This window comes from Canis aureus, chromosome 31 (assembly GCF_053574225.1).
Source record: "Canis aureus isolate CA01 chromosome 31, VMU_Caureus_v.1.0, whole genome shotgun sequence".
Taxonomy (NCBI): Eukaryota; Metazoa; Chordata; class Mammalia; order Carnivora; family Canidae; genus Canis; species Canis aureus.
Genome location: NC_135641.1, coordinates 6,850,561 through 6,870,093, shown reverse-complemented (window position 1 = coordinate 6,870,093; position 19,533 = coordinate 6,850,561). Strand labels below are relative to the sequence as shown.

General features: G+C 37.8%; 1 pseudogene; it reads left to right on the top strand.

The window, feature by feature from the left end:
- The first annotated feature begins 216 nt into the window (after nucleotides 1-216).
- LOC144302158 (uncharacterized) lies at nucleotides 217-3,810 on the top strand (annotated as a pseudogene).
- The last annotated feature ends 15,723 nt before the right edge of the window (nucleotides 3,811-19,533 follow it).

Here is a 19,533-nt window from a genome sequence, read left to right as displayed (position 1 = left end):
CCATTGGAGGCACCGGGGGCTGCAGAAGGGGCACCCCCCTCCCTGACGAGGGAGTCCCTGTGTGCCAGCTGGCAGCGGGGACACACGGATGGACACACCGGGCGGCCTCACCCCCTAAGGTGGAGTGGCAGACTCCACTGCCCTTCCCCTTAGCGTTTCCCCTCCACGCCATGGGACCCCCCCCCCCCCCCCCGCCATGAGACTGGCGGACAGCTGATGTTGTACTGGCCGTTCTCCACCAGTGATTTATATAATTGGAAAACCCAAAATGCAAAGTTCTTTGATAATCCAAGAGATCTAATCGGGCTTTTAGATACTGTTCTCTTTACCCACCAGCCTACTTGGGATGATGCCGACAGCTCTTGCAGGTTCTCTTCACCATCGAAGAGAGAGAACGAATTCAGGTGGAAGCCCGGAAGTCTGTCTTGGGAGAGGACAGACAGCCAACTCAAAACCCAGACCTCATAAAAATGCTGCCTTCCTTTTATCCCGCCCCACCTGGGACCACAACTTGGCTGAAGATAAGGAGAGACTCCGGGTCCACCGCCAGACTCTAGGGGCAGGTCTCCAGGCTGCCGCACACAAGCCTACTGGTCTGGCCAAGATATATGGTATGAGACAGGGTAAGGATGAGAGTCCAGCAGCCTTCTTAGATAGAGTCATAGAGGCTTTTAGGCAGTACACTCCTATGAACCCAGAAGCCCTGGAAACAAAGGCCGCAATTATCATGGCTTTTGTTAACCAGGCTGCTCCAGACATTGAAAAGAAATTGCAAAGAGTAAAGAGACTGGGAGAGAAGAGCTTGCAGGACTTAGTGATAGTAGCAGAACGAGTCTATAATAATAGAGAAGTCCAGAAGAACAACAAACTAAACTAAGTGACTGGCAGACCTGAAACCTGGCCAAGATCCTGCTGGCCACAACCATGGACGATCCACAGGAAAGATGGAGGCACCTCAAGAAGCTGGCTTCAGGGACAGGTAAGGAGGATGGCCCTGGTCCCCGTCGGGAGCGCCCTAAACTGAACAAAAACAAATGTGCTTATTGCAAAGAAGAGGGCCACTGGGTGAAAAACTGCTGTAACAAAAGATCTAAGGCCCCTGCCAAGATCTTGGAAATGGAGGACCTGGACGATTAGGGGAATTGGGGTTCAGCACCCCTCCCTGAGCCCAGGGTAACTCTTAGAGTGGAGGGGCAACCTGTTGAATTCCTAGTGGACACTGGGGCACAACATTTGGTTTTATTACAACCCCAAGGGAAAGTGGCAAACAAGACTTCATGGGTGCAAGGGGCCACGGGCACCAAACAGTACTCATGGACTACCTGAAGAACTGTGGATCTTGGCATGGGCTGGGTATCCTTCATGGTCATCCCTGAGTGTTCCTACCAGTTGTTAGGTCAGGATTTGCTCACCAAGATGGGGGCACAAATTTGCTTCCACCCCAAAGGAGCAAAAATCCTAAACAAAGAGGGGCATCTGATTCGGGTGCTTGTCCTAAGTTTAGAAGATGAATATCATCTCCACCAAACACCCTCAGCCCCAGTGACTGACATTGACCATTGGCTGCGGAATTTCCCCATGTGTGGGCAGAAACTGGGGAAACTGGGCTGGCCCGGCACCGACCGGCCATATACATAAAACTAAAGTGGGGGGTAGACCCTGTCAGGGTCCGCCAATACCCCATGCCTCTCGTAGCATGAAAGGGAATCACACCCCAAACATGACGACTACTGGATTCGGGCATATTGAGGCCTTGCCAATTGGCATGGAATACTCCCTTGCTGCGGGTTTGGAAACTGCACTCTAATGATTACAGGCCCGTCCAGGACTTAAGGGAAGTCAACCGGTGAGTAGAGGATATGCACCCTATGGTCCCAAACCCATAACCCTCCTCTCCACCCTGCCTCCAGACAAAACTTGGTATACAGTATTAGATTTAAGATGCCTTTTTGAGCCTGCCTTTAGCACCCAAGAGCCAAGGCCTCTTTGCCTTTGAATGGACGGACCCTGAGAAAGGCATCAATGGCCAGCTCACCTGGATTCAAAAATTCACTGACCATCTTCGATGAGGCCTTACACAAAGACTTGGGTGAGTTCCGTTCCAAGCACCCTCATTTGACTTTATTACAATATGTAGATGATATCCTGTTGGTGGTGGAGGACCAGGACACATGCCTGCGAGGTACCAGGGACTTGCTCCAGACCATAGTGGCCCTAGGATACCGGACCTCAGCTAAAAAAGCCCAGATGTGCAGAGCAGAGGTGACTTACCTTGGCTACAAATTAAAGGGTGGACAAAGATGGTTGATGGATGCACGAAAGGAACTGTCTTAAGGATCCCACAGCCACAAACCGTCTGCCAGGTATGTGAATTCTGGGGTCAGCAGGGTTCTGTCGATTATGGATTCCGGGTTTTGCTGAGATGGCCAGACCCCTCTATGAGGCCACCAGGCACCAGCAAAATTTTGAATGGACAGAGGCCATGAACAGAGCCTTTAATGACCTTAAACAGGTCTTGCTGTCTGCCCCAGCTCTCGGGTTGCCTGATCTAACCAAGCCCTTCTACCTGTATGTGGATGAGAAAGATGAGGTGGCAAAAGGGGTCCTTGTCCAGCACTTACTTAGGTCCCTGGAAGAGGCCCATAGCCTATCTCTCCAAAAAGCTGGACACAGTGGCTGCTGGATGGCCCCCATGAGTAAAAATTATTGCTGCAGTGGCCACTATGGTCAAGGACGCAGACAAGCTGGCCATGGGGCAAGAACTGCGTGTTACCACCCCACACGCTATTAAAGGGGTCCTTAAACAGCCCCCAGACCGCTGGATCAGCAATGCCCGTCTGACCCATTATCAGAGCCTACCGCTAAACCCCACCAGAATTTTATTTAAGCCACCGACAACCCTGAATCCGGCAACGCTACTCCCTAACCCAGACTGGGACCCCCCTCTGCATGACTGTCAAGAAATTGTGGCACAGGTGCACGGAGTCAGAGCTGACCTCCAGGACCAGCCACTGCCGAACGCCGATGCCACCTGGTACACGGACGGCAGCAGCTTTGTCCGAGAAGGAGTCAGATGTGCGGGGGCAGCCGTGACCACGGAGCCGAGACCGTCTGGGCGGGGCCACTGGCAGCCGGAGCGTCGGCCCAACGGGCAGAGCTGACCGCACTGGCCAAGGCGCTGATCGTGGGGGAAGGTAAACGAATCAACATCTACCCCGACAGCGGGTCCGCCCTCGCCGCCGCTCACAGGGAGAGGGCTCCTGACCGCAGAGGGAAAGACTGTTCAAAACAAAACGGAGATCCTTGACCTCCTGAGGGCCCTCTGGCTGCCCAAGGCCCTGGCCATCATCCACTGTCTGGGGCACCCAAAGGCAGACACGCCAGTAGCCAGGGGAAACCGGCGAGCCGATTTGAAGACAAAGGAGGTGGCCCTTTCAGTGACCCAGGTCTTAGCAACCACAGTACCTGATCCAGGGGCACCGACCCTGCCCGACACCCCCAACTATAGTGATGCTGATTTACACTGGATCAAACGCTTGCCCATGACCCAGTGCTTCCGTGGCTGGTGGAGGGCCGCAGACTCCAGCATCATCCTGCCAGAGGAACTGGGACGGCGAGTCCTATCCAAAATACATCGGAGTCCTCCCACGGGAACAAGGAAGATGGAAGACCTCATACGACATGCAAAGATCACTATTAAAGACTCTCGAGCAAAGATCGATTGTGCAAAGATTGAGCAAAGATTGTGGCGAGCTGCCACGCATGCCAGTTAACTAATGCCACCGCCCATGGATAACCTGGCTCTAAGGGGACTGCCCAGGAACCTACTCGGAAGTGGACTTCATTGAGGTAAAACCTGGAAAATACGGATACAGGTATTTACTAGTGTTTGTAGATACTTTTTCAGGATGGACAGAGGCATTTCCCACCAAACATGAAACAGTACAGTCTGTGACCAAGAAATTGCTGGAAGACATCTTACCGAGGTATGGTTTTCCTGTTAGGATTGGATCAGACAACGGCCCAGGATTCATCTCTAAGGTAACACGGGGAGTCGCACTAGTACCTGGGACAAATTGGAAATTACATTGTGCATATAGGCCCCAGAGCTCAGGACAGGTAGAGAGGATGAACAGAACATTAAAGGAGACCTTAACTAAATTAGCCCTGGAGACTGGTGGGGACTGGGTGATTCTCCTCCCCTTCGCCCTATATAGGGTGAGGAACTCCCCATATAAGATGGGACTGACTCCCTAAGAGATCATATTCCGTCTTCTTCCACCTGTTATGCCCAATTTAAAACCTGAGGGGCTTGCTGAATTTGATGATCACCAACTTCTTTTCTCCCTCCAAATGTTACAACAAACCCATGAGCAGGTGTGGCCTAAGCTGAGGGCCCTCTACGAGACTGGACCATCCCCGGATCCCCATCGATATCCGCGTGACTGGGTGTACGTGCGGAGATACCAACACAGACACTTCAACCTCGCTGGAAGGGGCCTTACATTGTGATCCTGACCACTCCCACTGCTCCCAAGGTCGACGGGATTACTCCCTCGGTCCACTACACCCACAGGCCATTCTCAAGGACTTTGTTCCAGAATGGAAAAGCCAACCTGACAAGGACAATCCTCTAAAGCTAAGACTGCGCCATTCTCACTTATTTCCCACCTCCAAGACTCCCTAGTCTGAGGTTGTCCTTCAAAATAGAAGGGGATTAGACTTAGTCTTCTTACAACAAAGGGGGGGAGGGGAGTTATGTGCTGCCTCAAACTTAGGATGTTGCTTCTTTGCTGAAATGTAAATGGGAGCGAGAACAGCAACAAGGTTGGTGAGAATCCTGGTTTAATCATTCCCCCTGGCTCACTCTGAGAGCAACCTGGACCCATAATTGGGTCCTTCCTTAAGTTCCTCTGAGAGGGGGAAATGTGGAGGCTGAGAAAATTAAGGCCATTCCACTTTAAGTTCAGCGTTAGCACACGTACAGCCATCCCAGGCCCCTGCGAAGAAGAGCTGAAATTTCCATTACTTCAGTTACAGGAAAAACACAAAAGTTTACAGCTTAATGTCCTAGAAAGCCCCACATTAGTATAAGAATAGAGTCCAGGCCAAGGGCAGGAAGCCCCTATTTTTTTTTTTTTATTTTTATTTATTTATGATAGTCACACACAGAGAGAGAGAGAGAGAGAGAGAGAGAGAGGCAGAGACATAGGCAGAGGGAGAAGCAGGCTCCATGCACCGGGAGCCTGATGTGGGATTTGATCCCGGGTCTCCAGAATCGCACCCTGGGCCAAAGGCAGGCGCTAAACCGCTGCGCCACCCAGGGATCCCAGGAAGCCCCTATTGAATGAGAACAGAGCTCAATGCCCTTGAAGGCCCCAATTCAAAATGTAAACAGAACTTGAGGAATTGTTCTAACCCTTCTGGAGGTCCCCGAGACAAGCCCTTAAAACTAAGCTAAAACCCACTTCGGGGTCCAAGTCCTTGCTCCGCTGTGTCGGGTGTACTTGGACACAAGCTCGAGCTTGTAAATAAAGCCTCGTGTGTTTGCATCGGTGTCGGCTTCTCGGTGGTTTCTCGGATTCGCAATCTTGGGCACAACACATATAATATATGTATTTACATATGCATTTATATATGCATATATACATATATTAAGTACATATATACACTTAATACATGTATTATATTTATAAATATATATATGAATTTATATGATATAGACAATCAAATCTAGGAACTTCTTGAAGGCCAGGAAAATTAGAGCATTCCCAAAGCCCTGAATTTTGAAATTGGCCAGAAGTAGACAGAAGCATCTTACATTAAAATTGACTGAAGTTTATCTCAATGAAATAATTGTTGACTATACAATAGTCTGAAATGTAAATACTGCTTTCACTCTTTGAATGCCAGTTGCCTTGAAAGTCAGACTCCTTTGCATATGTTTTTGTGTTATTAGAAAACTTTCACTCAGGGCTCACGAGTTGTCCACTTTTTTTTTCTCTAAAATATGAAATATTCTATCACATTCCAGATAATAGAAATCAGCAAATACCTGAAACAGATCATAAAATTTTCAAATTTAGGAAACCTTTTCCAACCTGCAAAAATCCTATGCCTATGTAAGGATTATCATTTACAACTTACTTTATGCCTATTAGAGGCTTAAGTTCACTTGGTAGAGGTAAATTTGACAGGGATTATATTCCAATAATGTGTTCTTCGATGAAGAGGGTGGAGGAAGAAAATCTTGTTTTATCAAGTAAGGAGTTCAAAGGAAACACTACATTTCCTTTTCATTCTAGAAGGTGAATTGATATCTTTATGTTCATACCTGATAGCACTGATTTACTATTAAATGGATTTTTACTTTTAAATGGATATTACAATGTACTTGCATATGAAATTCATTGCATCTTCTTTATTCAGCAAAGTTTTCCTAAGTGTGTCGGTGTCTGCTCCTTGGTGGTTTCTCGGATTCGCGATCTTGGGCACAACAATCTCAGTGGTTTCTATTATCATCATAATATTTAAAGAATACTGTCAGAGAAAAATACAAGGAAGTATGCCATGAATTGGCATGATAGTAGAATGATGACATGTATAGTAGAATTTTACGTGGGAAACCACTGATTTTATAGAAGCTCTGAAAGATGTAAAAAATTTGACTAGGCACAGATTAATTGAATTCCAATCCTTCACATCTTGTGGAAGATTTCAAAAAAAAAAAAAAAGCAAGATTGATTTATTTTAAATTGAAATTATTTTAAATTAAAATGATTGATGGTATTTTCAAGGGAATATTACTGGCTCTGATTTTTAAAATTATCTGTGTAATATTGGCTTCCAAAAATTAACTGATTATTTTTCTATTAATTTATTTTGAATGTTTGGGAATTGTTACTCCTGATTTATAACTGATACACAAAGACATATTTCCTTGTTATCATTCCCTCTTGGTTAGTTAAAGACATGAGTTTTTTGAGCTCTGTCAAAATGCAGAGATCGTCTAGTTCATCCAGCTCATGTTTATCAGGAAAGGAGCTTTCTGGGAGAGGATGGGTGACTGCCACTTCAAGGTTGCCAGCTGACTGAGTCAGAGTGGAAGGTAGGCTTGAGACAGTTAGAATTGGGAAGACAGCTAGGGTCTCTGCATTACTGATGGAAGCTTTTACTTCTTTCTTGTTTAGAAGACACTTGGTACTTCCTCTGAGATTTAAAAGTTGAACTTACTTGTGAAACTAGTTTGAAATAGTGCAAAAATATGAATTATTTTTAAATTAACAGTCATGAGTTAGCAGAGGCTCAATTTGGCACAAAGTTGGGCATTCAAAAATACACTTGAAAACCTGATTTTATTGTTTTTAAATATGGCTTTTGTGGTAGGTCTTATTTTAATGAAGAAACATTTCATAAACTGCAAATTGAAATACAGGCATAAGTAGTTTTCTTGGACTGTATTAATATGAAATTGTATGTGAATGCAAATTTGTAAAGAGTTTGGAAAGTTGATGTCCCAAATATAAATAAAACCTTTTAATAAATACTTAAAATATGGTTTAAAATATAGTCTCATTGACTTTAGAAATTTTCCTACAAAAATGGCTGTGCTTCATTTTCAAAATAAAACAATTGAAATCAGAGTAATTGTGTACATTTCTCAGGTAATCTAGTAATGATAAGCCTAGATTCTAAGTGCACCTGTTCATGTAGACTTTGTCTTTTTCTAAATAAAGTAAAAATGTGATTCAAAGAAAATTCGATTAGGAAGTTAGGTTATTTAAAAAAATGTATATATTCTAAATTTTCTAACTAAGGAGCTAGCAGGTGCAGGACTTCTTAAGGAAAATAAAAAGATGATAAGAAAAAATTGTAGTTCTGATTATTTGCAAGACTATTGGCCTAAAATCGGAAACACAATTTACTTTGATAGTGTAGAAACTTGTATTCTCAAAATTTTCAACTTAGTTTCCTGCAGAGTTTAAAATATGATTGCCATTCTTATTCTACCAAAGTTTTGCATCAATTTACTACAGCAAAAATTGAGATAATATCAACACTACTATGAGAATATTATTATGTCCAATAAATTCTAGGAGTTGTTTGGAAATATCAGTTGTATGGTTGACTAATTTTAAACAGGGAGTTAAGAATTCATTCAGATGCCCTCAATGAAACATCACAGTGATTCACTTAGAGAATGGTAAATCATTTCTAAGCAGTAAAATTACAAGTTTTAATCAATCAATGGTTACTAGTCGAGCTCTACTTATAAAAAAAATAACTTCCATTTTTATGGTATTTGACAGTTAAGAGTTAAGATAGATACTACCTTGTTAACTCTTCATACCAACTGTTGGAATTAGTGAGATGAGTATGTTAAAAAAACTCCTAAGAGTGAGCAAGATTACACGTATCTGGTCTTTTTATTCTAAATCAATTTGTTTGTTTCCTCCCTACTTATGACACCATGTGTAAATCAACACTAGCCTTGAACTGTGATGAAGTCACTAACTTCAGTATTTTTTTTTATCCAATAAATGAGTTAAGTCCACTATCCATGAAACAATAAAGTAAGAGGGGAAAATTTCCCTAGTGATTGCACTGGCTAGGGAAACCTAATATAAGATGCAAAGTTTTAGGCTATGTATGCCCTACATATTCTCAGAAAAACTTTTGGAGATTCAACTGATTTAGAGTAATCTCACTCTCCAACAGCGTTCTGTGCCATAGCATTGCACTCATCATGGCTCACCTTCTCTCTAAGTTATATGTGATATAATTGGTTCTCATCTCAAATTCTTAGGGTTCCTGAAGGCCACAACTGGTTATGTTTCATCCCTGTATCTCTTATAATACTCATCAGAGTGGTCCTTGACAGTTTTGTGGAATAAAAAATTGCTGTATATATAGCTAGAAATCACTTGAGAGAGACATTATAAACATCAGTATATTTAAAAATGTAGAAACTGAAGCTCTGCAATATTGACAAGGTTTTCTGTATAAGTAACAAAGTCGGATGCAGTCCAATTTTATCTGTGTCCAAACTACCTGCTGCTTTCCTCTGAATAGTAATGCTTTCCATTACAGATATTCTTTGGTAACAACAGGTAGCCCATATCCCAAGTGGGCACATCATGTTTTTGATTCTGTTTGAAAGTGTAGGAATCTCATGTAAACTGTGCTCACACAATTCTGGGCTTACCTCAGGTTATCACTTATAATTTTTAGAATTTTTAAAAGAATTTCACATCTAGTTCTGCAACAAACCATCCTGTCTTTAAGAAATGATTTTCCCTCTGTGCATTCATCACAACACAGTTCTGGCTGTCAATTTTACTAAGATGAGATGTCACAAGTGCCCTAAGCACAGTCTTAGGGTACTACTCCAATTACTTAAATAACTAATTAAAAAATAGGAAGTCAAATTTTGCTCTCTCTTTCTCCTCTTTTCTTTCTCTTCCCTTCCCTTCTCTTATCTCTTTTTGTGAAAGATACAATTGCCAGCCATGGTCCTCTATCTAGTGCTCCAAATGCATTAGAAGATCTTGGGAAGTCATCATCAAGATAAAACAATCAACAAAACTAAAAGGCAGGCTTTGGAATGGGAGAAGATATTTGCAAATGACATATCTGATAAAGGGTTAGTATCCAAAATCTATAAAGAACTTGTAAAACTCAACACCCAAAAAGCAAATAACCTGATTAAGAAACAAGCAGCAGACATGAATACACTTTTCCAAAGAAGACATCCCGATGGCCAACAGACACAAAAAAAGATGCTCAACATCATTCATTATCAGAGAAATGTAAACCAAAACCATAATGCGATACCACTTCACACCTGTCAGAATGGCTAAAATCAGAGACACAGGAAACAACAAATGTTGACAAGAATGAGGAGAAAGGAAACCCTCTTGCACTGTTGGTGGGAATGCAAACTAGTGTAGTCATTTTGGAGAACAGTATGGAGATTCCTAAAAAAGTTAAAAATAGAATTACCCAATGGTCCAGTAATTGCACTATTAGGTATTTATCCAAAGGATACAAAATACAGATTTGAAGGGGTGCATGCATCCTGATGTTTAATGTAGCATTATCAACAATAGCCAAACTATGTAGAGAGCCCACATGTCCACTGATTGATGAATGGATAAAGAATATATATATATATATATATATATATATATATATATATATATATACCTGTATATATAAAAGAATATTGCTCAGACCTCAAAAGAATGAAATCTTGCAGTCTGCAATGATGTGGATGGAGCTAGAAACTATTATGCTAAATGCAATAGGCCTGTCAGAGAAAGACAACTACCATATGATTTCATCACATGTGGAATTTAAGAAACAAAGCAAATGAATATATGGGGGGGAGGGGAGAAAAAAGAGAGAGGGAAACAAACCACAGGAGACTCTTAAAGACAGAGAACAAACCAAGGGGTGATTCAGGGAAGTGGGAGATGGGTTAGATAGGTAAAGGGTTTTAAGGAGGGCACCTGATATAATGAGCACTGGGTATTCTATGTAAGTGATGAATCACTGAATTTTACCCCTGAAATCAATATTGCACTGTATATTAACTAAATAGAATTTAAAGTTAGTAAGAAAAAAATCTTGAGAACTCATTGAATTATAAAGAAAGTTGATTAAAACAATAATTTAGAATTTTTTTCCATATGTTCATTCATAGGCATTTATTAGGTATTTACTATGTGCTAGGCAAATTGCCCAGACACCGAGATATAAGCTGATTGCTCTGGCCAGCTCATAATCTAGGAAAGTTACAATTTTGTAAATAAACAAGTATTCAAGATACAATGGTAATAAAAAAGGACAGAAAAAGTTACAAAATATATATTTTAAAAATATTTTATTTATTTTATTTGAGAGAGAGTGGACATGAACAGGGGGAGGGGTAGACCGAGAGGGAGAAGCAGACTTCCCACTGAGCAGGGAGCCTGATGCTCCATCCCAGGACCCTGGGATCTCCTGACCTGAGCTGAAGGCAGACACTTAACCAACTGAGCCACCCAGGTGCCCTCCAAAATTACAAAAATATTTGATAACATCAAGGTCTGCTCTTCTAGAATATTTTCCCCACCTCCTACAACAATATTAAAAATATTCCATCATCAGTGCATTTGTGATTATCATAGCAATATGTTTCTATTGATGACCAAAATCTCCTGCAATTCAAAGGTTTTTTCAGGCATATGGCAGATGTTCAATAAACATGTTCACCAGGCCTGCTACAGGCTTGGAAGGGATTAGTAGATTTGAAGAAAGTAGCTTAATTTGAATAATAAAGAAGACCAAAAGATTCTTATTTTACTTAGCTTTATTAATAAGTTCAAACAATGCAAACTACTAAACATCTACAACACACTTCTCACAAATTCTGCACACTCTTAAGGTTTCCAACAAACTCTGAACCATAAAGTATATATATACATATATATATATGCATATGATATATATATATGATATTATTTCTTTCCAACCTTTAACAACTAGATTTAATAAAGCTTTTCTTAAAGATAGAACAGTTGTATTGCTTTTCATTATGAAGACATATTACAGTTAGGGATAGTAAAAGGGAAGTAATACTGACATCTGAATTTGAGGCATCCAACAGGAAATCTGCAAGGCTCACCATATAAAATTTTTCTTAAGAGTGAACGTGCATAGTCATTGTACCCATTTATATATCTCAACATACTTTTCAAGTTGCAACTATATGCTGAACCTATGAAGTAGTATATTGCTTAAGCATATATACACATCTATATATGCATGTATTAAACACTTTCTCTAATAGACTTATGCTATTTTAGCAATAAAATTATTAACTACCTACTTAAATAACAAGTGGAAGCCATTTGGGGGAAATTTTGATTTTCTTTTAGTGAGGATTTCAGAAATAAATGGTAGTTAACAGTGAAAAAGTTTCATAGTTCTTTCTAGTGATGACATAAGAAAGAAAGCAGTGATATAGAGGATTTCATTCTGTGTGAGCTGGCACACAAATAAGTGAGACAGTATAAACTCTGGGTGTAAGATTCTTGAGGCTGTCTGAGTTTTATTTTTTTTAAGGAAATTATTCCAGGCTATTTAATATAATTTATTGCATGTTATAAACACTCAAAAACAAGAGAAAGTTTGTGAAGACATATGAAAAGCTTCAAGCTGACACCTTTAGTTGAAATAGAAGATGATTGAGTTTAGGCGCATCAAGGCACACCTCTTGGAATCTTTTAGAAACAATTGAAGTGGAATTTCTTTTGGTGTTTGAAAGATATGAATCTTTATGTATAGAACTGTGCCTCTAATTGTAGGATATTGATCATTTCTGGGCCATCTGCAAACCCCACCCCCTAAAACACTGAATATAAATGGCACCTGCCTCCCCTAATTACATTGACAACCAAAAACATTGATCCTCCCATCTAAGGATCCCTAGAAACCCAGTTGAAAACCATTTAAATAGAGGAAAGGAGTTGGATAAAAAGAAGATGATTGATTCCCATCTTAACTAAGGTTTTCTTGTTGGTCTAATGTGTTTTATTTTGTTTTTTTTCCCGCTGAGTAACAAACTCAACTCTGGCTATCCAAGGGGGAAAGTAATGAAAATATATTTGTCAGAAGAACTACTGGAGTCACCTAAAAATTTAAAGAAGATCATAAATCAATGCTCCGCTAGAGTTATTGAGTCTTACTATTTTTGTTGTCACCTTATAAGATGATTTGTTACCTACCCACCCTCAAATGAATATCTCTTATTTTATTTTAAATTCACAGCAGAGAGTGTGTTTGGTCTAGTCATGGTTATGACTCCCTCACTTAACGAGTCACTCAACTAAGAAACCAGGAGATTAGCTCAGGATATGCCACTAGAGAAGTACCATCCTACTAACCTTACAACTAATTCAAGAGATCTGCAACAACACATTTTTTTAAGGCTTCCTAACATTTGAAATTGTTTGACTTAGGTGTCAACATTTAAAAATCAGAAGGTTCCATGTGAACAGTTGGATAACACTTTGAAAACTCAATAATCAAGCAATATCATGTCTTTATTTTCACATATCTACAAACAATCCTAAAGCCAAGAAAAGTTCTCTTTCGATGGGGAAGCTACTCAGTATGTGCCAGATAATGAACTCTGGTTTCTTAAATTATTTATCAGGTCCTGCTGACATCTGAGTGTGACTCTCACATGTATTAATGAAGTGGGTCTTAGAAGCTTCATTCTCCTGGGATGGACAAAAGATCTCTCTAAGAGAAACTAGTTTTAAATTTCATATTAGGAGCAATGCAAATTAAGAAAAGTAAAAAAAAAAAGTGCAAATATGATGTATAAACTCTGTAGCTTTAAAAAAAAATCTGTAGCTTTAAGCTTTTCTGTTACCATTACTTCTCTAGATAGAAAAAAAAAACTTAACAATTTCTTCTAAATGTAGAAGGAAAAGGAAAATATGTTGATTTTGAAGAAACAGCCATGTGCTATTTATAATGCCTTTTAAAAGGCAAGTGAGTTTCTGGAATGTGCTGACTGCCCTGTTTTTGGCAACTTCTTTTCTGCTCATTAGCTATTTCATATAAAGTAACATGAGAGTCCCAGCTGTACCTATTAATTCATTAGAGAACTGATTGCATTTTCATTTTCACCTTTTTGAGCTATCAGATGCATATTTATTCCTCATAAAAATGTCTTCACTTGCCTCCTTCACTTTCAGCTTTTTATTTTAAACAACAAAAAGATTCTTTTTTCTTTTAGATGCATTTTGACTTGTTATTTGCTCAAATCAGCAAACCAGAGTTTATTTTTTGCTTCCCTTTTTCTATTTTTTATCAAGTTCCAACAGTTGATAATGATTTTTCTTTTAAGAAAAGGAATAACAACTTATCTTTGGATATTTCTATTTCCAAATAAAATGGAGTTTCTTGAAAATTTACCCTACAATTAAAAAGAATCAGCATGATATTATTTCTTTATAACCTTTAACAACTAGATTTAATAAAGCTTTTCTTAAAGATAGAACAGTTGTATTGCTTTTCATTATGAAGACATATTACAGTTAGGGATAGTAAAAGGGAAATAATACTGACATCTGAATTTGAGGCATCCAACAGGAAATCTGCAAGGCTCACCATATAAAATTTTTCTTAAGAGTGAACGTGCATTCATGTGTACGTGTAGTCATTGTACCCATTTATATATCTCAACATACTTTTCAAATTGCAACTATATGCTGAACCCATGAAGTAGTATATTGCTTAAGCAGCTAATAGAAATATTGATGAAATAATTAGCACAATCATAGTCACATGGTTAATTTTTGGAAAGAAATAATAGGCAGTATATAGTAGTAGAACCTTTGCTTTCTTTCATGTCATTATTTATAGATACAGAATTAATTATACCCATTAAATTCTTTTGCCAACTCCTAATGCATATTAATAATTCACTTCACATTAAACAGTGGGTCCTTAGGAAAATATTGGATAGTTCAGTGAGCAAGAAAACACACCAAACCTAGGACCTTGAGAAAATGCTGACTTTATTTTTGTTTGGTAAGCCTTTCATTCTTGGAAATCTTACACTGAGTCTCCATTAATCCTTCAACTACTGAAATGACAAATACAGTTTTGTAACTAGAATAAAATGAGCTCTCTTTTTGCATTAGTTATCTATTGTGAATAACAGATTACTACAAACCTACTGACTTAAAACTACAGATAGTTATGGGTCAAAGTCCAGGCATGGCTTAGCTTTGCCCAATGTTTTGGGTGTCTTGTGAGTTGGCATCATGGTGTCAACGACTGTCAGGAATATAATTTGAAGACCTGATTAGGGCAGGATCTTTTTCCCAGTTCACACGGTGTTGGTGGATTTCATCTTCTTTTGGGCTGTTAGGTTGAGGGCCAGAGTTTCTACATGGTTATTGACCTGAGGCTGCTCTAGGTTTTTTTGAACGAAAGGGGCTTTCCAACATGAAAACTTCCTATGTCTAAGGCAGCAAGGGTGAGAATAGGCTATCAGTACAGAAGTTACAACACTATAGATTGTAATCATGGAAACAAGGTCTCCTAACTTTGCTATATTTTATTTCTTAGGAAGGAGTCACAGGTTCTGTCTATAGTCAAGGGGAGAGGAATACACAAATACCAAGAGGAAGGCACAAATACCAAGAAATGAGGGCCTTTGAGGGCTTAGAGCCTATGCGCCATGCTATTGTACATACTATGGTTCAGTCCTTTGCAGATCTTCAATCCAATGAACCATTCAAGATAAAAGTTTTAAGCAGAAAAATTGCAAAAGTCATGCATGTTTTTCATGTTATTAAAGTTTACACTAAATAAATGTCATAGTGCATTGAATCAAATATGCTATTACATTTGTCCTTATTAATTTATTTGAATAATGTTGCATTTGAACTTCATGAAATACAGAGAAATGTGATGCTGGCAATTATATCTCAAATACTGTCAGATGTAAAATTTACCCATAAGGTTCTTTGTGACAATGCCCATAGTCAGGAAAAAAACATTTTAAGGGATTTTCAAATTTATGCACAGATTTATAGATGTTGGGATTAGTAATTTTGATCAAAGGAGTTAAGATGACAGCTGCCCAACCTCCAAACTCCATGGTGTGCTCAAATATGTTGGGAATGTCATTGCTATGTGAAGTGAATTAGAATGCCATGCAATACCTCTAAGCTTTCAAAGAGGCACCTCTGACTCTCAAAGGGAAAAATGGCTTTATGGGGATCAAATTAAGTATTATCATTTAAGGGACAAATCAGCTCAAGTTGAATGAAGAGAATTAAAAACACTTTGTAGCCAATAGATTAATCTCCTTGGTCGACATATATTTTGAATTAATACAGTGACTACAAGCTCTAATAAAAGCATTAACCAATCTTGATTAGATAAATTAATCCTTTCCGAAAGCAGGTTGTAATCTTGTTTTAGGTGTTATTAGATTATGTACTGTACAATCACAAATATTCATATTCATAGAATTTCTTCTTGAATAGTTAAGTTCTGCCAACCAAGGGATATTTGCTTTTGGATGCACTTCCAAAGAAGCATTTCTTCTTGTGAACTGGACTTCTAATATTATACTCCATATCTTTGTTTAATTCTTTTATTTAACATAACCTGAATTTATATAATGTCTTGTGTTCTCAAGTCTATACTCTCAAGGCTCATTTTTTCAGTTTTTAGGGTCCATTTTAAAGTTAAATAGGTGATTTACATGTGAAGTTTTCCTAGCTTTCTGTCAAAATTTATTGTTGTATCCAGTGTTAAGTCTATTACATAAAAAAAATGCTGAACATTGAAAAGCTAACATGATACAAAATAGGACTTATATTTCAATTCTTAATTCTACCTTAGAACAGTTTACTGCATAATGTCTTTGGACTCTTTGAAAGTACCCTTCTCTCAATTATGGCTTTTAAAAATAAGAAGTATAACTTATCTATTTATAATTTCTTTATGTGTACTATTACAGTCATATGTGATTTAAATAACACATATTCACACTTCTATATAAAATGCAGGATGAGAAATTTCTAGAGAATGAGATAATCATAAACAGATGTTCTAATATTTTCTTTCCTTACCTTACTGCAGTGTTTTTCATAGCCAGTTTTAGAAATCTAGATAGTAGGGGTGCGATAATGGTACAGATCAATGGTATAAAATATTGGCTCAGATATATTAAAAATAAAAATGAGTAATTAATAATTTTCACTCAAGGTAATAGCAAAGTGTAATCAACTCATACTGTTCTAAACCTATCCATATTCAGTTGTTCTAAAAATAATATTTAGAAGAAAAACATGGGAAAAATTTAATCTTTTATCTGCAATTTCAAAATTTAAATAAAGTGACCAGAATTTGTTGGCTTGTGGGTTTCTAATAAGTGTGCTATAATATTTAGTATTTATATAAATTCAGTCACATAGGTAACAGGTAGAAGCCAGTTGTAAGAAAGCTAAACATTTGCTTTAGAAATTTTGCTTAATAACATTTCAGGTTTGAAAAATAGAAATATAATATAGATAAGATACAGTTTTTATTTAAATTTGCAATACATTTTAAACTATAGCATTTGTTCCTATGTGAATGATAAAGTAGTAATTAAAAATATATAGCTAATTCCTACAAAAATGTTTTCTAATTTATAGATTAGTTTTACTCAAAAGAAAGATCATTAAACAAGATAGCTATTTTAAATTTAATTTGCATAATTGAATACAGTTAGTTGGCACATTGAGTTATTTGGCTTACCCCATCGTCACTAACTTCAAGTTATGCCTCATGGTAGCTGTCTTTGAAAATTGCACTTTCATTCTCCACATGAATGCATTTGAATTAATCTAAAACTACCTCATTTTAAAATTCCAACTTTCTCTTTAGGTTTTATCTCTATTGTTTAAAGCTCTTGCTTCACTCAAAATCATTGTCAGTGTTTTGGCATTGAAATACATGCGGCCTTGTTCTAAAATATGTTTTTGTAGGTACATGTAGTAAACTGCTAGAACCAGAGGAACATAATGTCATCTCTGTTTGATTCATTCGGGTCCTGTAAGATCTTTTAATATAACATCATTATACACAACAATTACTATTGCACACTGCTGCTACCCAGAAGGCTGATTTTGGCATGTGCCTCACCAGAGGTAGAGATTTATTCAAAGGTGTAAACATGAATGCCATGAAATTGACCCACCTCACCTTGCTGACTCAAGTATGGGCAGACTCAGTTAGAAACTCTTAACTGTCAAGTAAGATCAGCTTTTCCTAGAGAAATGTCACGCTAATGATTAAGATTATTAATAGTTCACTTTTGGGGTTAAAGTAGCCTGACAAATTCTTTTCAGAGAGTGAGTTTTGAAAACAGTGCAGCTTGAAAGACTGAATTACACTGGGTATATGGGATAGAGTACTAGATATCAATGAGATTTAAGAACAGGTATGAAAAAGAGAGATATGTATGCCAGATACATATTTTTAATGTAAACTTATAAAGTTGTGATAACCAATACTCTTTTACTTAAAAAGCACATTGCTTGGTAGCATAGGGTCATCTATGAGTACATTTTTCACTCTCTAAAATTTATTCTCTTTCTTTCCAAATAGAGTTTAGTCCTTTAGATTTACTTGATAATGAATAAATTTAGGAGTTGATAAATTGGTATAGATTAATTTATAATACCCATAGTTTTTGAAACTATATAACTTTTATATTTATATGTTATTAATTATATAAGGAAATACAAATGTAGTACTGGGTGACATTCCACAAAATTGGTTTTCTTATCTAGTGAATTTTAAATGGCATTTAAGCTTGAATATCTTTGTTCTTCTGAGAGAGGAAAGAATTTGATCTAGCGTAATAAAGTATAGGCTTTTAAGGCAATCCAAATTACCAGGAGACATTTAATTGGATGCAAGATTGAATCAGAGGTAGGACAGTTATGGGCACTTGGGAGATATTTCACATCAGTGGTTATTAATTTATTCTTCAAATTTGGAAAGTAAGGCTTCTGATGTATATGGTAGACGTTAACAAAATTGCATTTCATAGGTTATTTGCCTTGTTGCAAAAACACTGATTTAAATATTATATGAAATAAAAAAACAAAATTTAACTAATTAGAAAATTCATAGTATGTTTATTATATGATAATTTACTTTCAATATAATTTGCCATGCATTTTTATTATTTTTATGAAATAAAAATTCATTGTTATTTGGACTTTCAGTTGTGATCTAACTGGAATGAGAAAAATGCACACAGTTCTTTACATTACAAAAATATGTATATATACACACTCAAGAGAAGGGGCCTTTTATTTATGGATGTACTTAGCAGTGAGGGTAAAATTTGGGCAGAATTTATGCCTTTAATTTTATATACCCATTTAACCTTGCAAGCTAGGTGTTTGACTAAAATTTATCTGATAAACACAGGGTAATATTTCTGTGGTATCATGCTTAGGATGACTTACTCTATGTGGTAGAAACAGTCTTCCTATCCTCTAGCATACAATAATTTAGATTCATAACCCATGTTTAATAATCAAGACATTGAAATAAAAAGTTTTCCCTTGTAATTTATTTATATGTTAAAGATTTGAGTCCTAGTACCTAGATCTCATGTAAATAAATTATAAAATACATATATTTGCTATTTCAAGGCTGATTTGTGTATTTTTAAATGTCAGATACACCTAATTTACTGTGATTCAGTGAAATACGGGCTGAATAATGCATTTATAGGAAAATGCAGATAAAGCACTGCCACTTAACACATCACTACACTGGTTAAACTTTGAAACATTAATCAAAGCACATTAAGAACTGAATTTGGAGTGTGTGGAAGAACAAAAGCGATCTCTACAAATTGATTGAAAGAAGAAGAGTCTAGCACTAGAGACCTGTAATCACAGTGGCTCATGCTGCAAGATGCTGATCATTGCCATAGCAACAGACTGTTTT